The sequence below is a fragment of the Convolutriloba macropyga genome, chromosome 8 (genome assembly GCF_964194025.1).
Source record: "Convolutriloba macropyga chromosome 8, txConMacr16.3, whole genome shotgun sequence".
Taxonomy (NCBI): domain Eukaryota; kingdom Metazoa; phylum Xenacoelomorpha; order Acoela; family Convolutidae; genus Convolutriloba; species Convolutriloba macropyga.
The window spans coordinates 54,215,405-54,232,877 of record NC_134475.1 but is presented as its reverse complement, the minus strand read 5'-3'; the positions used below and the strand labels follow the sequence as shown (position 1 = coordinate 54,232,877).

At 32.3% G+C, this 17,473-nt stretch overlaps 1 protein-coding gene across 1 annotated transcript in view; it reads right to left on the bottom strand.

The window, feature by feature from the left end:
- LOC142344832 (uncharacterized) overlaps positions 1-8,856 on the bottom strand; it is a 34,134-nt gene extending 25,278 nt beyond the window's left edge. Inside the window, exon 1 of the mRNA XM_075396818.1 lies at positions 8,443-8,856. The gene's annotated coding sequence lies outside the window, so the exon portion shown is untranslated. The remainder of the gene's footprint in view (positions 1-8,442) is intronic.
- Positions 8,857-17,473: the final 8,617 nt, after the last annotated feature.

Genomic DNA, 17,473 nt, shown 5'->3' with positions numbered 1-17,473 from the left:
AAAATTAAGGATCTGTACGTGACCAGGGGAACTACTAGAAACCGTTTCAGGCAGAAAAAGTATGCGACGTTGACAACTTCAACACAGTGCAGTTTTTAATTCAAAAATTGTACTGGCCCCTTTCAGTTTCAAAGCATTCTCCCTGCCAGTGAGTACGTGATATGAAATTTATAAGAGCGATGGCATAAAACTCAACTTCTTTCAAAAATGTTCTACTTTCTTCAAGTTTTTGCAAAGATCGACTTTGTTCATGCGAATTTTACCGGGTTATTGTAAAGAGCTGGACAGTTTGACTAAAATAACACCATCTCACATTACAAAAACAAATCACTGCAAAGTAAAGATTTAATTTTCATATCCCGTTGTTGCGTATATAAAACTGAGGGAACAAAATAACCACGAAACGGAAAACAAACATAAATCAGTTTTAACATTTTGGTATCATCAATATTACTTGTCAGAAGTTGATTTGTAGACAAAGTTTTTCTGCTGATACTGTAATTTGCTTTCTAAGTGTCGTCTAGGTAACTCCGGTTATTTGCTGTAACACAAATTTGCCTAAGTGAGAGTTTCTAATAAAATGATACAAATCAATTGAATTAGCTATAAAAGAAGACGAGCATCAATCCGTTTAATCAATGCCTTAACCACTAGGGAGTAAAAGTGCTGGCACTTATCGATAAAGATTTCTTGGACAATTAGTGGAACAGCATTTTTGGTTATGACTTCAGAAAAAACATTTCTTTTCTTTATAACTGCTTTCAAGTTAAATTAATTAAAGATTAAGTACGTATGAATTTTTTTAGGTAAAGGAAATTAAATTTTGAATACAATTTTTGTGGTGCTAGTAAAAATGGTATATATTTCAGAATATAGGAAATTATTTTTTGGGCAATCTGAAAAGAATAAATCTTAAAACGGTTTTGGGATTGGCTGATTGCTCAACAAGTTCTTCGTGTTTTATAATATGAATGCTAACGTATATTTGATCAAAACGCGTAAGACAGCTGCAGAAAGTATGTATTTTTTGTGAGGGGCGGATCTGACCTCATTACTGGTTGTGAAAGTTTCATATCATGCGCCATGGGAGTTAACATGGCTCGCGCAACATGTGATAGAAATTGTCATTTAGAATTAATTAATGTAAAAATTAGGTTAATATAACTCCTAATTCTACTGTTTCAAATTTCTCAACCAATCAGGTTGGTTAAAACTTCTATTTTACGGCACATCTACTTGTTGAAACTTCGAAAACTATTGCATTCCAACGTTCATCTTTTCAGGAATATGATGAATTTTGACTGGGTTCTAAAAAACTTACTTCAAGGAGACATTTTATGTTCATTCTTGAACATTTTCTACTATTTGATGTTACTGTCACAAAGTCAAACTAAATTTACATGTTTCCAGCCGTTGAGTTTTATAGATGAGCGTGTTGTTTGAGCTCAAGTTTGATGCAAAAAGAGAGTCCAACAAAATTTAAAGTTTTGATGCGTAATTAAAATTCTAAATTAATTCCCTGATTTTAAATCTTTTGCCCTGACGTGGCCTAACAAATAAATAAGAGATTTAAGTTCATAATTAACGCAACTGAAAATAATTAAGCGCTCAGATTTAATAATGCTATGGAAAACTGAACAAACCGGAAAATCTGTGGACCCGTATCGCCAGCACCAAAAAACTTCTTATTGATGAAAACAACCTTGTATTTAAAAAAGTTGTCTCACTGTGTCAGCTGTACTTCTCAAAATCTTCCTTAATACTCTTCCCAGATATGGAATTTAGAAAAGGCATTGAGAAAAACGCTCCATCCGTTCGAGCTTTGATTGTGCAAAAGAGGGTAGCAGCGATCTTAATTTGGAGAATAAATTATAATTATACTATTTTGCAAACTTGTTAACTTAAAAAAACTTATTTTTTGCTTAATCATAATCCAGTATGAAAGATGGCTCCAAAATTATGAATAGCTCCAGAAATATGGAAGTTTTAGTTTTTAGTCATTTTGTTAAAATGGTTTCTCATGCAAAAAATATGAGAGAACTTAAAACTATATACGTGGAATCGGTTCGTGCAGCAGCTTTGTTTTTTTTCAGAAAATAACTTTTGCTTCTGCATTGAATGACCATTTACTCAATTTAAAAATGAGAAAATATTACTAGCGTCTACTGGTCTCAAGATACAAATCGTTACAAAGAATGTGGCTATCACTTCCTTTCTTATTTTGATACCGAATGTGTAAAACGCTTAGATTTCGTGTGAGTAGATTCCTCACGGCTATTAAAAAACCAAAATACTTCCAAATATATGTTTAGTAGTCGGTTTCAGGGGTCAGGGTATTTCACTATCGTTTAACATTTTTTGACGTGAACCGATAACAAAGTGAAGCGAAGCGTACAGGCAGAAAAGACTAGGACATTTTTGTCAACATTGACTACTTAAATAAAAGGTTATACTGCAAATAGGTGAACTCTAATTACGGCTATTTTGGGGAATGCGCTTATGCACAAGTTTTCTGCGGCGGAAAACAGATTCCCTTTTTCGTCTTCCACTGACTAATGTTTTCATATACGGCACTATCATTTCATCCGCAAGATTTGTAGATACGTCACATGTATAATGTATTAAGACATGAAAATAGAAATCTGGTTACATAATTGACTAAATTTGCTCAAAACGTAAGTACCGGTAGTCACTCGCAATAAAATCTGCGAAAAATAATTTTAAAAAAGTAACAGAAATTATGAAAACCGGCAAAAAATAGTTCGGGGTAAAAAATTCAAATATTGCAACTTAAGAAAAGGATTTGACTTTTTGCTGTTTTGGAAGTGATATATTATTCTGATTCGGTGTTAAATTTGTGGATACCAAAGATATGAATTCGTCTACGTTTTACTAGATTTAAAATTGTTTTTGATATATAAAGTTATTTGGAATGTCATTTAAGTTTGTTTTGATGAATTTCGACAATATTTTGGAGTATTTTTAGTCTTTAGTTTCAAAAAAATATATTTTCAACACAAGTAGAAGCTGCATTTCGCTTTAAAATGAAGCATAAAATGAGAGCAAAAATCGTGAAATGCTTTTGCAAGTTTTTTCGTTCTTGTTGAATGTTGCTCAGAATTTGTTAAGATCTTTTCATGATTTATCGAGAAATAATTGTCAAGTTATTGATAAGGCATTTAAAGCTGAACATGGCAAATATGATCATGCAATATTTGTCAATGTGTTTCACGCTTTATTTCAGTGGGCTTAGAATCCACAAAAATGTTGAAAGGGGTCTCAGAGGACAAAATGTTCAACTTTTGATAGGGTACTGGCTACGAATGGAACAATTTCCTCAAAGCGCGAACATGTGGAAATTAACGCGTTGGATTTTATTTGTCAAACTATTTAGATTCCTATATAGCATCAAAATATAGTTTATTCTTCCTTGCAGCTATACAGAACGCCCGTGAGATTAAGACAAAAGTTTATTTGTTAAATAGCTGAAGCAAATGTTTATTAGTTGCTTAATGTCATACCTAATTATATTTCAACTATTAAGAACATAAAAATAAGTTTACCCCGACTCAAAGGATCATAAAAGAGAAAGTATTTATAGGCCCATATGGGTTCAAATTTTCATATATTTTGTCGGCCCTAATTTTAGTTTGATTTATTTGATTACTTTAAATTCACTTCTTGTTGATAAACAGCGGGTAGCTTGGGCCTGAAATTGTTCACTATGTCGTAAATTTGTTTATCAAAACATTCTCTTCACGTTTATTCTGTTTGCAATAAATTTGCATATTTATATTGTCGTAAATTTTTGGTCCAAATTCTTTTATAGGTAAAAACTTATTATAATTGAGTTTGTATTTTTTATCAAACAATAAAGTGCGATTTTCTCAAGGGTATCACTCAAACAGTTTACAAAGAGTGAAAATAGAGTCTGAGACAAATTGTCCAATCCGATTGTCAAAAAAGAAAAAAAATATTTTTAAAACTGCTTTTATGTTCAAACAGGCTAGCTAATAATTAGGTCTTAATATAGATTAAAAAAATCAGCTGGTTCATGAGATTTTTCAAGAGCATTGATTGTAATGCTGCTTTGCAATTAGCTGAAATTTGACCACAAAATACTTTTAGAAAACATGTGCAATATCTAACTCAAAATGAAACTTCCCGATGTAGTGAATGCAACCTGGGTTGTCCCAGGCAAAGGGATGAGCATAAATGATCTTTGATGACTGATTCTTTTCGGCAGAACAAGTACAGTATTTTTTTAGTTTTCAATCAATTGAAAAAAAAATCATATATACGAAAGAAGCAAAAATAAGTTATTAAACCTTGTCATTACCAAATGGTTATCTCGCAAGGTCATGCAAGATTCATGCAAAAAATGGCGGCTATCATGCAAGATCTTTCAAGACGATGCATATCTTGCAAGATTTTGCAAGGCGATGATTTTCTTGCGGAATCTTGTGAGAGGAATTGTTATCTTGCAAGATTCCTGCATGTTCGTTCCGGTCGAGTTGTGCCGTCATTGGCCGTAAAAGACCCATCGGCTCATTTAACGCAAAAAGTTCCCAAAATAAACTGGAGAGAGTTTTAAGCAATAAATTGAAACAAAATTTACATCAGAGGTATTTTGATAAAGTACATGATAAAATTTGGTGACCTGAGACTAAATTCTTAAGAACTTTTCGGCAAAAATGTCTTCCATTTCTCCCATTTTGTCTGATTGAATGCAAAGCTGGAGTCCTACATTTGTTTTAACAGAACTGACACTGCTCTAACATGGACAGTCTGTGTTCAATTAAATTCAGGTTAACAACGATAGCTTAATCGCAAATGCAACGAAACCAGAAACGGAATCATGCAAATAAAAATTCAATCCAAAAATAATCATAATCCAATTAATGACAAAAACGTTATTGCAAAATTTATAATGATGTTAATCGGCGTTAAGATTTCAAATGAAATTTCACTTCTTTGTTTCTCTGCAAAACAATGATATTATAATTTTAACAATACTGTTACATCAATTTACAGAAGTACAAAATGCTATTCAGATAAAAATTGGCAGTTTTTGAAGTTCGTGGCAAACAACTTTTATTTACAAGTTTTTACACTAAATTGAAATTTCTCTCTAATATGAAAAATATAATAAATGAAATTTGTAAAAATTTTCTTTGGGTGCTTTGAACAGAGGTTTCGATGAAGCAAATTTTTCAAAATCAATAGGGCGAAGCACGAAGCAAAATTTTGTTTTTAATTCGTTTCTCGTGTGATTTTTCTGTTTTTAAAAAACACTAACTCAAAAAAATTTGTAGATTTAGTCAGCATATACTGTTTTGGAGACATCATTGCGTTCCAAGACCTGTAAGATAAAACATAGGACAACAAAAGGCTGCGGGTGCCCAATAAGTAAAAAAAATGAATCGCCAAAGAAAATGGTCTGAGCAAAACTAGTGCAATTGTAGGAGACCTTTAAAGGCAAAGAAAAATTAAGTACTCTTGAAAAAATTACTTGGTTTGTGTCCCCTTACGACAAAATCATTTCCTTGAATGATAGTGGACAAAACACTAAGCAGCCAAATAATGTAAATAAATATTCCAAAAGTATGGACAAACTTAATCACAAACAACACAACTAATTGTTTTCTGGTCGTCACAGTTCCTCCACTTAAACCCAAAACGTTTTTTTAAGCAAAAATGTCCTTTATTTTTTATTGGTTTTGTTAAAGATTAATTTGTCCCCAAACGATCATAATTCAATTTTTTACAACGGCTAAAATTTTTTTACAACGACTTACGGCTCTTGAATCAACGTAGCAGATCTGAGACAGATTTATTTTACAGCTTTGAGTGGAACAAACCACATTCGTTTTGTACCGTAAAATCGTAGAACTGAAAATTTTTAAGTTGGCATTTTAAAGAATGGAGGCCAATTTTTTTAGTAAATAGGCCAATTGACTCATAGTTTATTCTGAGTTTAATCCGTGACTTAGGAAACAAATTTTCAGTCTGGATTATTTTAATCAAATTTTTTTTTTATCTTTCCCCAAATATTTTGAACCAGGAGACCAAACACAGGTGTGCATTGTTCTGAAAACGATTTTTATTGCTCGCATAAAAAATCATAGTGTGTCTGAGTTCAGTCAGCCAAAAGAATAGAATTGATCACTTCTGATCAAGAAGTATTGATTTCAAAACAATTCAAATTTCCCAAACTACAAAAAATATGTCTTGGAGGTTGATGAGGGCACACATTACAAAAATTACAAATTCTAAACGTCTAAGTATTGTTTTTTTTTCGCATCACGAGGCCAATGTCCAAAACAATCGAGTATAATCATATTCGATTTGATGGGCTTTTTCTTTACCCATGGTTTATTAGAGTTTTCAGCTAGGGTGGAAGTGAGTAACACCACACTAATTTCGTTCAAATTTGCTCAAAAGCAATCTTTTCACATGGATACATAATCTGATCACAGAAAAGAAATAAAACCTAATTGGTGACTATTTTCTGTCTCGACATTATTTTGATAAAGAAGATGATTTGTTGTTTAGAATTTACCCATAGTACTTTTACAAGAATATTCAACTCTTTGAATTTTCTCTCAAGTAATTACTAATATCAGTCTGGCAAAAAAAGTTTGCGACTATTTAAAAGTTTTTTTTCTATTGCCTTTTCAATTTATATTTGGCTCTTCGGACAAGGGTCACGTAATGCCTTTTAATATTTTTATAATCAATTTTAATAAAAAAAAACTTGATTCTTTTAAAACTTGGATTAGAACATTTTAGAAAATATCATTTTTTTCGAGAATGAGAAGTGCTTTTGGAAAACAGATACGTCGATCTCGGAGCAAACAACAGAGTTGAAAAAAAGTTGCTCTCTGATTATTTGTGTAATATGAACACCGCCCATATTTACTTTAGTTTTTTCCCATTTCAGTAATATCAAAGGTGAAAAAATGCATACAAATGTTTGATCAGGAATTAATCAGAATTCTAAAGGAGACGTTGTAGTGATTCAAAATTCGACCTTTTTTTCCATGAAAACACTAAGATTTGACATATGTTGACTAAAATTAAAGTCTTGGCAACTCCTAGCAGACTTGAGCTAAGGCGGGATTACCTTTTATTTGTTAACACAGAGTGTGTTTTTGCTGCCGAAAATCTATCAAGACATGGAACAACCATAAAACAAGTATCGAAATTGATCAAATACTGCTGATTCATATGAGCTGCACAAATCATTTCAACTACAGTAACAATATATATAAAATTTTGCCTGACTAAAGTTTGCATACAAGATTTTGCATTGCCTGACTAAGAGTTTGTAAGACAATTTATCAGGTCTTACTCGATAAAAAATTTTTATCAGATAGAATTGTCTGAAAAGATCTTACAAGATAAAAGTTCACTTTTCTTAGATTTTGCAAGAAAAAAATGCTGCCTTACAAGATATTGCCTGACACGATAAAAACTCTGCTATGCAAAAATGTTTATTGTGTAGGATCTTATCAAAACTTTATGAAATCTTGTAAAATAATCATTCGGAAAGATGACGCATCTTTTCAATAAGATTTTTATCAGATCTTATACGATAAAAAAATCTTTAGATGTGCCATGTTTTGCGATTCAGAGTTGCTTTCAAGCATTAGCCAAAAAAAACACAGCATGCATAACTTAATTGCCAGAGCAACAACGAGAAAATAATCGTATATTGTCTTTTGAGACTTAAGATCCATTGCGTTTTTTTTATAAAAAATTGTCGCTGGTCAAGTTTCTTTTAACTTACAATGTGAATCACAGATAGTTCAAAAAGTTGAGACTTTGAACCAAAAACGGAAATGTTTGTAACAAATACCAGCAATGAGTTTTCAGCATTAACTACGACAGGGGGAACTGGAACTTAGAATAATTGATCCAATTTCAATTTTTGCAACCTACCTATTTATTGGCCTTTGAAGTGTTATAATTTTTATCACCTCTGTAATCATTCAGCAATTTTGGCCCCATTCAATTTGTTTTTGCCTGTTTTTTATATTACTGTGTAAATGCTTGGTAATATAGTTTAGTCGGTGTTATGACAAAAACCCAAGGCCAAAGTTTTCAATGTGACAAAATACCCAAAATATGCCAAATACTTTATCCTAATGTTGAAACTTCCAGAACGACAATTAAGCATAATAATTATTAAGTGCATTATTGGCCATGCCTCAGCAGCCACTGGGACTTGATATGAAACTATCACAACCGAACCAGGGAATTAAATTATCCGCTTAAGTATGCTAAAACGCGTGCTTGCAATAGCAACTGCTGATTCGTTATAGAATTAATGAACAAAAAGATCTAAGGGAATTAGTTGTTTATCATGGCATTGGGTACATAGTCGTGGCAAAGCATTTCTATTCAAAGCGCAGTTCAAAAACAAAACGCAAAACTTACCCGAATTTATCACGCGTAATTTTGAAAGGTAATGGTGTAATAGAAAATATTAATTAAGCTCGAAGCTGTAATAAATACAAAGCTCAAAGCTCTCAATTCGTTTCTAGCCAACGATAAAAGCAAAAAAAATCAAATGGCGTGCTTGTTTCAACGAATGCTTTGTTTTGCAATTTGGCTGGAAAATTCTAAACTTCCTGGATGAAAGGTAAAAAATGCGCTGTAAATAAAGGCACACAACTGTTCAAAAACAGTGAAAAACAAGACCTACAAATGAACAGAACGTGATAAAATGTGAAAAGTAGCTATGCTTGAAATCGTATTCACGTGTTTTGTGTATATGTGAACATAGAAAAATTACACATGCACACATTAGCAATGGAAATACCACAAGGAAAAGGCCGCTTTGCTGGGAACACAGTGAATATATTCTACTGAAAAGAACGGAAGAAATGTTTGAAAGCTATTGAAATTCGCGGAGAGGCATTTTATTCCTTATAGTCAAATTATTCCAACGCACGCGTAAAAGGAAGGCTTTTGTGGAATAAATTTCTAATTAGAGGATAAAGCTGCCAGTGTAGGATTTGGAGGAAATTAAAGGCTGGTTATTCAACCATACTTGAAATGCAAAAATCAAATGGCCCTTTCGTTTTATGGGTATCTTTGTTATCACTTTTTATATGGTTTATAACTTGCTTACAATATATTAAAACCAGACGACGCCTAATTGCATTTTTTGAATACAGAGTCATAAAAAGAAAAAAAACAAAATCTGAACAATAAAGGCAAATTTTGATTAGAGAATATTTTAATCTGACAAGGGTTGCTCAGAACGGAATTTGAAAGCGTGAAGAGAACTTAAAAATTTGGGTTATACTTGTTTTCACCCCAATTCTTTCAACTATATTTGCCCGGGTCGAGGTTTGATCAAAAATTAATGTAAGATTACCGGTGAATAGCGGTGAAAAAAAATTTTGTTTTCACCGCAAGGCGCCCGCATCTTTTAGCGTTGAATGCGGTGAATTTGCGGTTTTTAGCGGTGAAAAAATTTTTTCACCGCATTCACCAGATCTCTTAAAAAAAGAAACTCCCGTACACGGGTTCGAATCTCTCATCTCTTGCAAGTCAACAACTTCTTATTCCACTGCTCCATATGTCAATTACGTCAATGATATTTCCTGTGAATTTAAGATAAGCGTTGAATTTAGCGGTGAATATTTGTAAGACTTGCGATTTAAACCGTGAATTTTTTTCACCTCATTCTGCTAGTAGCGGTGAAAATTTATTTTTCACTGCATTCTGCTGGAAGCGCTGTTTTGTTTTTCTTAACGCTTTGGCGGTGAAAAAAATTTTCACCGCTTAAAAGATTTTTTTTATCATCGCATTCACCGCAATCTTAAACTTTTAGCGGTAACACCTCAACCCGGGTGAATATCAATTTTTTTCACCACTACTGCATTATTGACCTCGCAAATTTTTCACCCCAAAAACTTTCCAAAAAAACTTATTTTTAATTTTTGATCTTAGTTAGACTATGGTAATAGACTTGCAATTAAACTTGCAGTGATATTGACTTGCCGTTAGGTCCCGGGTACCAATTATAAAAGAAAGAAAAAATTAGGTGAAATGTTTGAGGGGTGCATTAATCGGAGTTTGATGATGAGGGGTGAAACTATTAGGGGTGAAAGTGAGGACACCGAAAATTGAACAAATATAACTGTGATCATATCATTTTATAGAGAGATATTTCTCTTCTCTTTTTTACTTTAAATTCATTTTCACTTTTCTCTTTTTTTGCTTTGTTTAAAAGACAGAATGGAATTTTTAAGAGTTGATTATTGCGTTTGAGTACTCAATCTTTCATAGTTTGAAGACATCAGATTTCTCGAATGATTCATAATTTTTCAAAATGAAGTCAATGGTGAAAACATTTTCATTGAGTGGAGTACAACTCATCTCCTGAGTGAAATTAAAAAAGGTTTTTTTTTGCAATTTTCACAACACCTTTTCTCAGATTACAGTTAAATGCGCGAGTGGAAGCTAGTTAAAGTAGTAGGCAATATCAATTCAAATGTGCTTCAAATTTGGATATAACTGCAAATGGATTCCACGATTACTGTTTTTGCGGCTGACAGAATACTGACAATACTTCGTAATTAAATTTTACGCCAAAAGTTACCAGTTCCAGTGTGTAACTTTTGCCCACCGTTGAATTATCTGGTAACTTAAATATTGTCAATTTGACCTAAATGAAAGAAAGGCTAACTGCAGATCAATATCAGAAATGTACCTTTCGATACTAATTGTGGATTTAGAAAACAATTTGAACTTTGCTATTACCCATAGCACTGTTCACATGAACAATCAAGCCTTTGAAATATGTCGCAGATGATTTCCAATAAAACTCGGCTAATAATTTTTTAAGTCTAATTTCATGTTCAAAATCGTGAGATAATTTGTTTCCACGTTTTAACTAAGTAACATCGTGGAAAATGGTTACCTAAAATGAAAAATGATGACGAAGTATTGGCAATCATTTTTACAAAAACGCCAAAATCATTTTGCATTTTTGGACCTCGGTCAAGTATTGCACCCGCTTTTGTTTGAATAGAAGGGCGTTTTTCCTTGACAAAATAGGATAAAACATCCCTATTTTGAAGTCTTTTAACGAATAAATGTTTGTTTGTCTTTTTGGTTGACTTCAGAATAATCATCTGATTAGTATTTTGTTATGTGGGAAACATGAAAAACAATTCGCTGTTAATGGTGAATATTTGGGTATCCAGAGGTGCATCAAGCGTGTCTGAAGCTACTGATACCTATTTTTTAGAAAAAAATAATACGATTCATGAGAAAGTGCCTGAGAGTACCCGGGTCGAGGTTTTGTGTTGAATTTTGGTAAGAAATGCGGTGAAATGCGGTGAAAAAAATAATTTTGCACCGCGTATTTCTTACATCTTTTTGCGGTGAATGCGGTGAATCGCGATGAATTTTTTTTTCACCGCGTTCTGAGTATTCTTACATAAAAGAGTCGTCCCTACGCGGGTTTGCACCTGTGACCTCCTGCATGCCTTCATCTGCTCCAACTCTCACTTAACTCTTCGATATTTCTAGGGAATTTAAATAAGATTGAGTAAACGTTGGAAAACGAATGCGGCGAATTTTTGTAAGAAATACGGTGAATTTCGCGGTGAATTTTTTGTAAGAAATGCGGTGAACTTCGGTGAATTATTTTTTTTTCACCGCATTCACCGCAATCACCGCATTTCTTACAAAAATTCACTACATTCACCGCATTTCTTACAAAAATTTACTCAAATCCTCGACCCGGATAGAAGAGTTTAAAAGTGGCCAGTTTTTTAAGCCTGCAAAAGACTCTGATACCGGAAAGAGGTGCATATGGAAATTGTGTCCGCAACTGATTCAGTGGTTCTGAAACTGTTCCATGACTAAAGACGACATAATTAAATTTGAGAATTTTGAGCCTTTTTCAGCATATTGTGATCTTTTTGCAATAAAAATCTCTAGAAGTGTGTTTTTCGTTTCTCAAAAAGTAATCGTTTGTGCTTGTAGAATTAATTTCAAACAACGCAAACACTCATTATTGTTTTAGGAGGCCTCAAATTTATAGGCCAGTTGACTTATTTTATGGTCTCCCCAAAGTCTCCCTTACAAATTTGAATTTTAGTACGTAATCCAATAACAGCAGTAATGGCTGAAAGCAGATAGGAGACTGACTGGGTGTTTAGAGCTGAGCGTGGTTTGGGTACTGTTTAGGGAAACCTGAAACGTTAAGGATTGGTTCTACATTTTACCAAGGAAAAGCTTGATCTTTGCTTCTTTTTATTTCAAGTGAACTTACTAATTTTCCCGTAATTTTCTGTACACTCAATGTGCTTCCATTTTAGGTGCCGAGCTTTTAGCTTTCTAAGTCTGAGAAAAAACAAAAATTAAGAACTTTAACACTTTTTTCTACCTCCTGTTATCAAAAAATATCATTTTCTAAAGTATTGTTGTTTCCATTTTTTGCATACGTTTTTGCTGAATCAAAATTAATTTATCTAAATGTTTGAGCAAATTTAAATTGCTAACTCAAGTTTCAAAAAAGAAATGACCTGACTATACGGTTTTCTAAATTTTTCAAATAATATTTTCTTTAATTTACTTTTTTTGCAATTCCATGTTTAGTGATTCTTTTTCTTTTCCTGCCTCATCAGAAAATTTTAAACAATCAATAATTTTTTTCTGTGCTTTTTCCTCTTTGACTTTTAATGAAATTCTTAGTCAGTGTTACTCACTATAGAATTGGAAATATGATAGAAATACAATTAACTCAAGGAAAAAATTCTGCTCTTGATCAAAGACCTAATCCCATTTCAATGGAAAAAAAATTATTCACGATTTCCAATTTCTTTTTTTTTCTTCTACAATTTGCTCCATATTTTCAACAAAATATTGTAGTTTTTTATTTTGTGCTCTGTTATCTATGAAAAACAAGAAAACATACAGAAAATTCCTCTACAGTTTTGGTTGTCTCAAATTGAAGGCCAACTTATAGCTTAAACTTGAGAGCATTTTAAGTATTAAGAAAGAAAATAAGAGAACACTTACAAATAGCAGGAATTAACAGAAATAATAATTTAAAGAAAGATCAACTTAGTCGTTGTTGTTTCTCAAAAACTTTTTTAAAAACTTTTTCAAGCTGTTTCACGAAAAGCTTTTTCAAAATTAATTCTTTTCTTTTATAAAGTGTTCATGAAAATTGAGGTGTTTTCAATTACCATGTTTTTATAATCCAATAGTAATATTGAAAATTTATTGTAATGAAAAAGCTAAAAATTCTACTCTCAATCTACGACATCCCATCGTTGATAAATTTTTTCATATTGTCTATTGCGCATATCGTCTTCCTTTTTCAATTTCTAGCATAAAACTTGCTCGCTTTTTTCTAGCATAAAACTTGCTAATTTTGAAAGAGAATTTTCAGGGCTACAACATGACGTTTTTACTATTTTGCAATTTGTAAATGCAAAAAGAGAAAACTCTAATAAAGAAAAAGAAGCCGTCCTCGACTATTTATTCCTCCATTTCGTAAAAAAGACGGGACATTAGTTTTAAAGAACTTACAAAAACTTCAGTTTTAAGTTTTCCAGCTGGCCTGCATTTTCAGTGCCCAAAGAGGTATGTGTATTCTGTAAACAAATGGCAAAAATTATCTTTAAATCTGTTGTTTGCTTTCTGTCTGTTGATATTTTAATTGTAAATTTTCCACAGTAGTCATTGATTTGATACGAGTTGTAAACAATTCAGTTACACTGGTACTTGAAGTAAAAAGAGCTAAAAAGAAATTTGAAAAAAATGTTTATTTTTATCTTTAGTATCTGTAAAATTTCCGTAATTCTAATCAAAATCGAAAAGATCTTCTCCAGTCTGTTAATTTTTGCAATTTTCAGTGAGTAAGTTGACCGCATCACTGTTTTTATGCAAGTTGACGAGGCTGCGTTTTGAGGATCAAAACAATCCCATGGTTGTATTTAGTTCTACGTCTTATTCTTAACTTTTTAGAATTGATAATACTTGTTCAACGACAATTTCTCAGAGAAGCCGTTTTATAATGTAAAGTAATGATGAAGCCGCATTGAATCGATTTTGCAAATTCTTAATGCTACAAAGATAGCTTTTGTTTACATTTTTTAAACATGAATATCGTGCCTGGGCTAAAACATTAAACGCGTTGTGATCTATGATTTCTCAATGTTGCTTACAATCATTTATCGTTAGTTATTTGCTGTACGAGCAACTTCTTTGTACTTCAGATTGCCCGTTGTTTCTTGAGTCGCTATGTTGGAATCATTCAATCGTTTTGTAAGTTTTTCAGTCCATTTGATTGGCGGTTAATCCATAAAGTTTCTTGCCCTTTCAAACGGATTTTGAAAAATTATGCTTGAATGATCTATTCTTTACCCTACTCTGCGCATAGTCAGTTAATCCAACTCAAAATAGTCATTATAAATTTTACGCTCTCTCTTGTTTTGTTCACACAGTTTTTGTCTTTTTGTCTTTCTAGGGCGTACTGGACTATAAAGTGAACTTTTCGGAGATTTTATTTTTAGGAAAAAGCTTTTGTCAATTTCGATCACCCTTTAGGTCAATTTACCCTGAAGATTTCTAAATTAAAAAAGGAAATAGTTGTGATTTTGATCATTCCACATAACTAGCTGATTTTTTGAGCGTATAAAAAACAATAATTGTTTTATTGTCAAAACACTCTCACTATCTAGAGGTCTAACAATTTGAAAGAAAAAAAAGGGGACAAACTTGTAGCCGATTTATAGCCATCGATTAACTTTTGAATTCATTAGGTTCTTTTTTCTTCATTTTTCTTTCAAAAAACTGCTAGAGATTGGTAAACATTTTAATTTTTTTTTCTAAAGTTTTTAAGACAATAAATGGCCCAGACATCGAGTTGATTGAGCAACAACTAAAGTAACGACTCCACTTCAAAATTTCGTACTTAAATAATGAGATTTTTAAAATTGAGGAAGAAACGACTTTAGCTTGATTATATGCTTCTTTTCAAATTTGGTTCGTTTTCAATGGGAAATCTTAGTTTTATAAACATTGTCATTGACTCTGCTGGCTATTACTATGATCCTATTTTTTTATTTTTGGGGCTAGAAATTGGGCTTTTTGGAACGACAGATTTTGAGTATCTGCTTCCAAGATCTGATTATCATTATTTCAACTTGAAATGTCAATTTGAAAGCATGTATACAGAAAGCCGCTTCAAAGTAAAAAAAAATGAATGACATCAGATTTTCTGTGGCAATTTTTGTTTGTGCATGGCCTTTTGAATACTATTTTAGGACTTTGTCCTTTCATTGACTGTTTAAATGAGAAAAACAAAGAAATTCTAGAAGTTGTAATCACAGAATCAGTTAACGCGATTCTGAAGTTTTATTTTGAAGTTATGGTTGTAAGATAACAGCGAATTTGTTTCAACACTAACCTTACCTAGAGATCTTTTTGGTGTTCCTGAAATTTGTAACGACTTTGAATGAGCAAAAATTTCACATATTTTGAGTATTTTTTTTAAAATTGAGTTTCATAATTAATTTCGAACTATTTCATTTTTTTCAAATGGTTTGTTTAAGTATTTTTTGATAGAATTTAAAAGTAGTCCGATTTCGTTTCAACTTCAGGATGGATATATTGAGTGCTGTCCTAATTATAAATCATATTCTTTTCGCGTGTTATGTCTACGCTTTTCTTTAGCTACATATTATTGTGATGTGATTCCCTTTATGTAATATTTTTCACATTCTTCTCTTTTGTATCCCAAAAAACGTTTCGATGCCACCTGTTTGTATGTAATGCGTTACCCAACATGTGTAATTGATTATGTTTTCTACTAGCTGTTGTTTCTTCATTTTTTTGAGTGAATTGAGTAAAATTCAGACAAAACGAAGGCCAGAAATAGAAGTGGTCAAATAAGTAGGTAAATCACGAATCTGGAAATAAAACAGGACTCAATTTGTGAATTGTTTGCCATATCAGGAGCTGAAACTATAGGATAAATATATGCAACGTAGAATAACTCTTCTGAAAATGCATCAAGAAACTCAATTATATTGCATCACGTACATTTCTTTTTTCCAGGTAACCCATTTCCCCTTATGTTTGGATTTAAAAACTGTAGGAAAAAATTAATCATTTTACTTGTGGTTCAATTACAGAATCTCTTTATGAGCAGCATCATTCACTTTACCGACTGTTATTATGCTCCGGTTTTCATATCTACTAGAATTGGGGCTTTTTTGAGAGGTGCTTTTTGAGGATCTGTTCCCAAACGTTGATTATCCCTACTGTCAACTCAAAATTAAAGCAGGTATACAGAAAGTGTCAAAATAATTGTGACAACGAAAGAAAGAAAACAGATATTCACAAGAAAGTTTGTTTATGTGCGGTTTTTTTGAAAATTGTTTTAAGATTTTCAACAATTAAAAACCATAAATAACATTTCGAAGTCGAAATCACACAGACAATGAACAGAATTCAAAAATTTTTTGAACTTGAAGCTTATGATTGCAAGATATTCGAAATAAGCGACTGCTTTTTGCGAGATAATATATTTCATTTTGTTTTAATGGAAGGGGATGCTTCATTTCAAGGTAAGGGTTTGTAAGGGTTGTGCCTGTTAAAGTACCAAGAGTGTAACAATGATGACATCGATAACATGTTTTGGTTGGATTTGCAGGAATCGTGTCAATTTTGACTGGCCCGGGTCGAAAAGAGTTATGTAAGAAATGCGCTGAAATGCGCTGATTTTTCAAAATTTTCAGCGCAAAAACCTTATATAAAAATGCGCTGAAACATTGCAAGAAACCCGCTGAAAACCACTGAGTTTTCAAAAAAAATAGGTAACACTGAGTATCGCACCCTGCTCTCCGGTGCCGTGATCCTCAATCTATCCACTGCGCCACTGATTCCTGAATTTCTTCCTATATAATTTGATTTCATATTAAAAGACAGTTTTGAAAAAAATACGCTGAAATTATGTAAAAAGTGCGCTGAAAATGCAATGCATCTCTTACATATTTTCAGTGCTTTTTCAGCCCATTTTTTAGAAAAAGTTTATCGTTAATGTAGGAGCAGTTTAATTGGTTAGTAATTTCAGAGTCGGTGTTAAAAAGCATTTAAAGCCACTAAATAATTTTAAAAAATGCGCTGAAATTTGAAAACTTTTTAAATAAATTTTCACCGCATTTCAACGCAAAATTATGTATGACTTTTTTGCTGAAAAATTTGAAAAACCAGCGTGGTTCAGCTCAATTCAGCGCTTTTTAGCGCAATCAAATCATTTCTTATATAATTTTAGCATATTAAGCGCCTTCTTACAAAATATTGCGCTGAAACGGCGCAGATATCTTGACCCGGGGGTGAGGGGAGCGGATCCTTGTAACAAAGTATTGGTTTTTGACAGACGTTTTCTCATAGCTTGTGCTATTTGTGCTATGCTAAAGCTAAAAGAAAC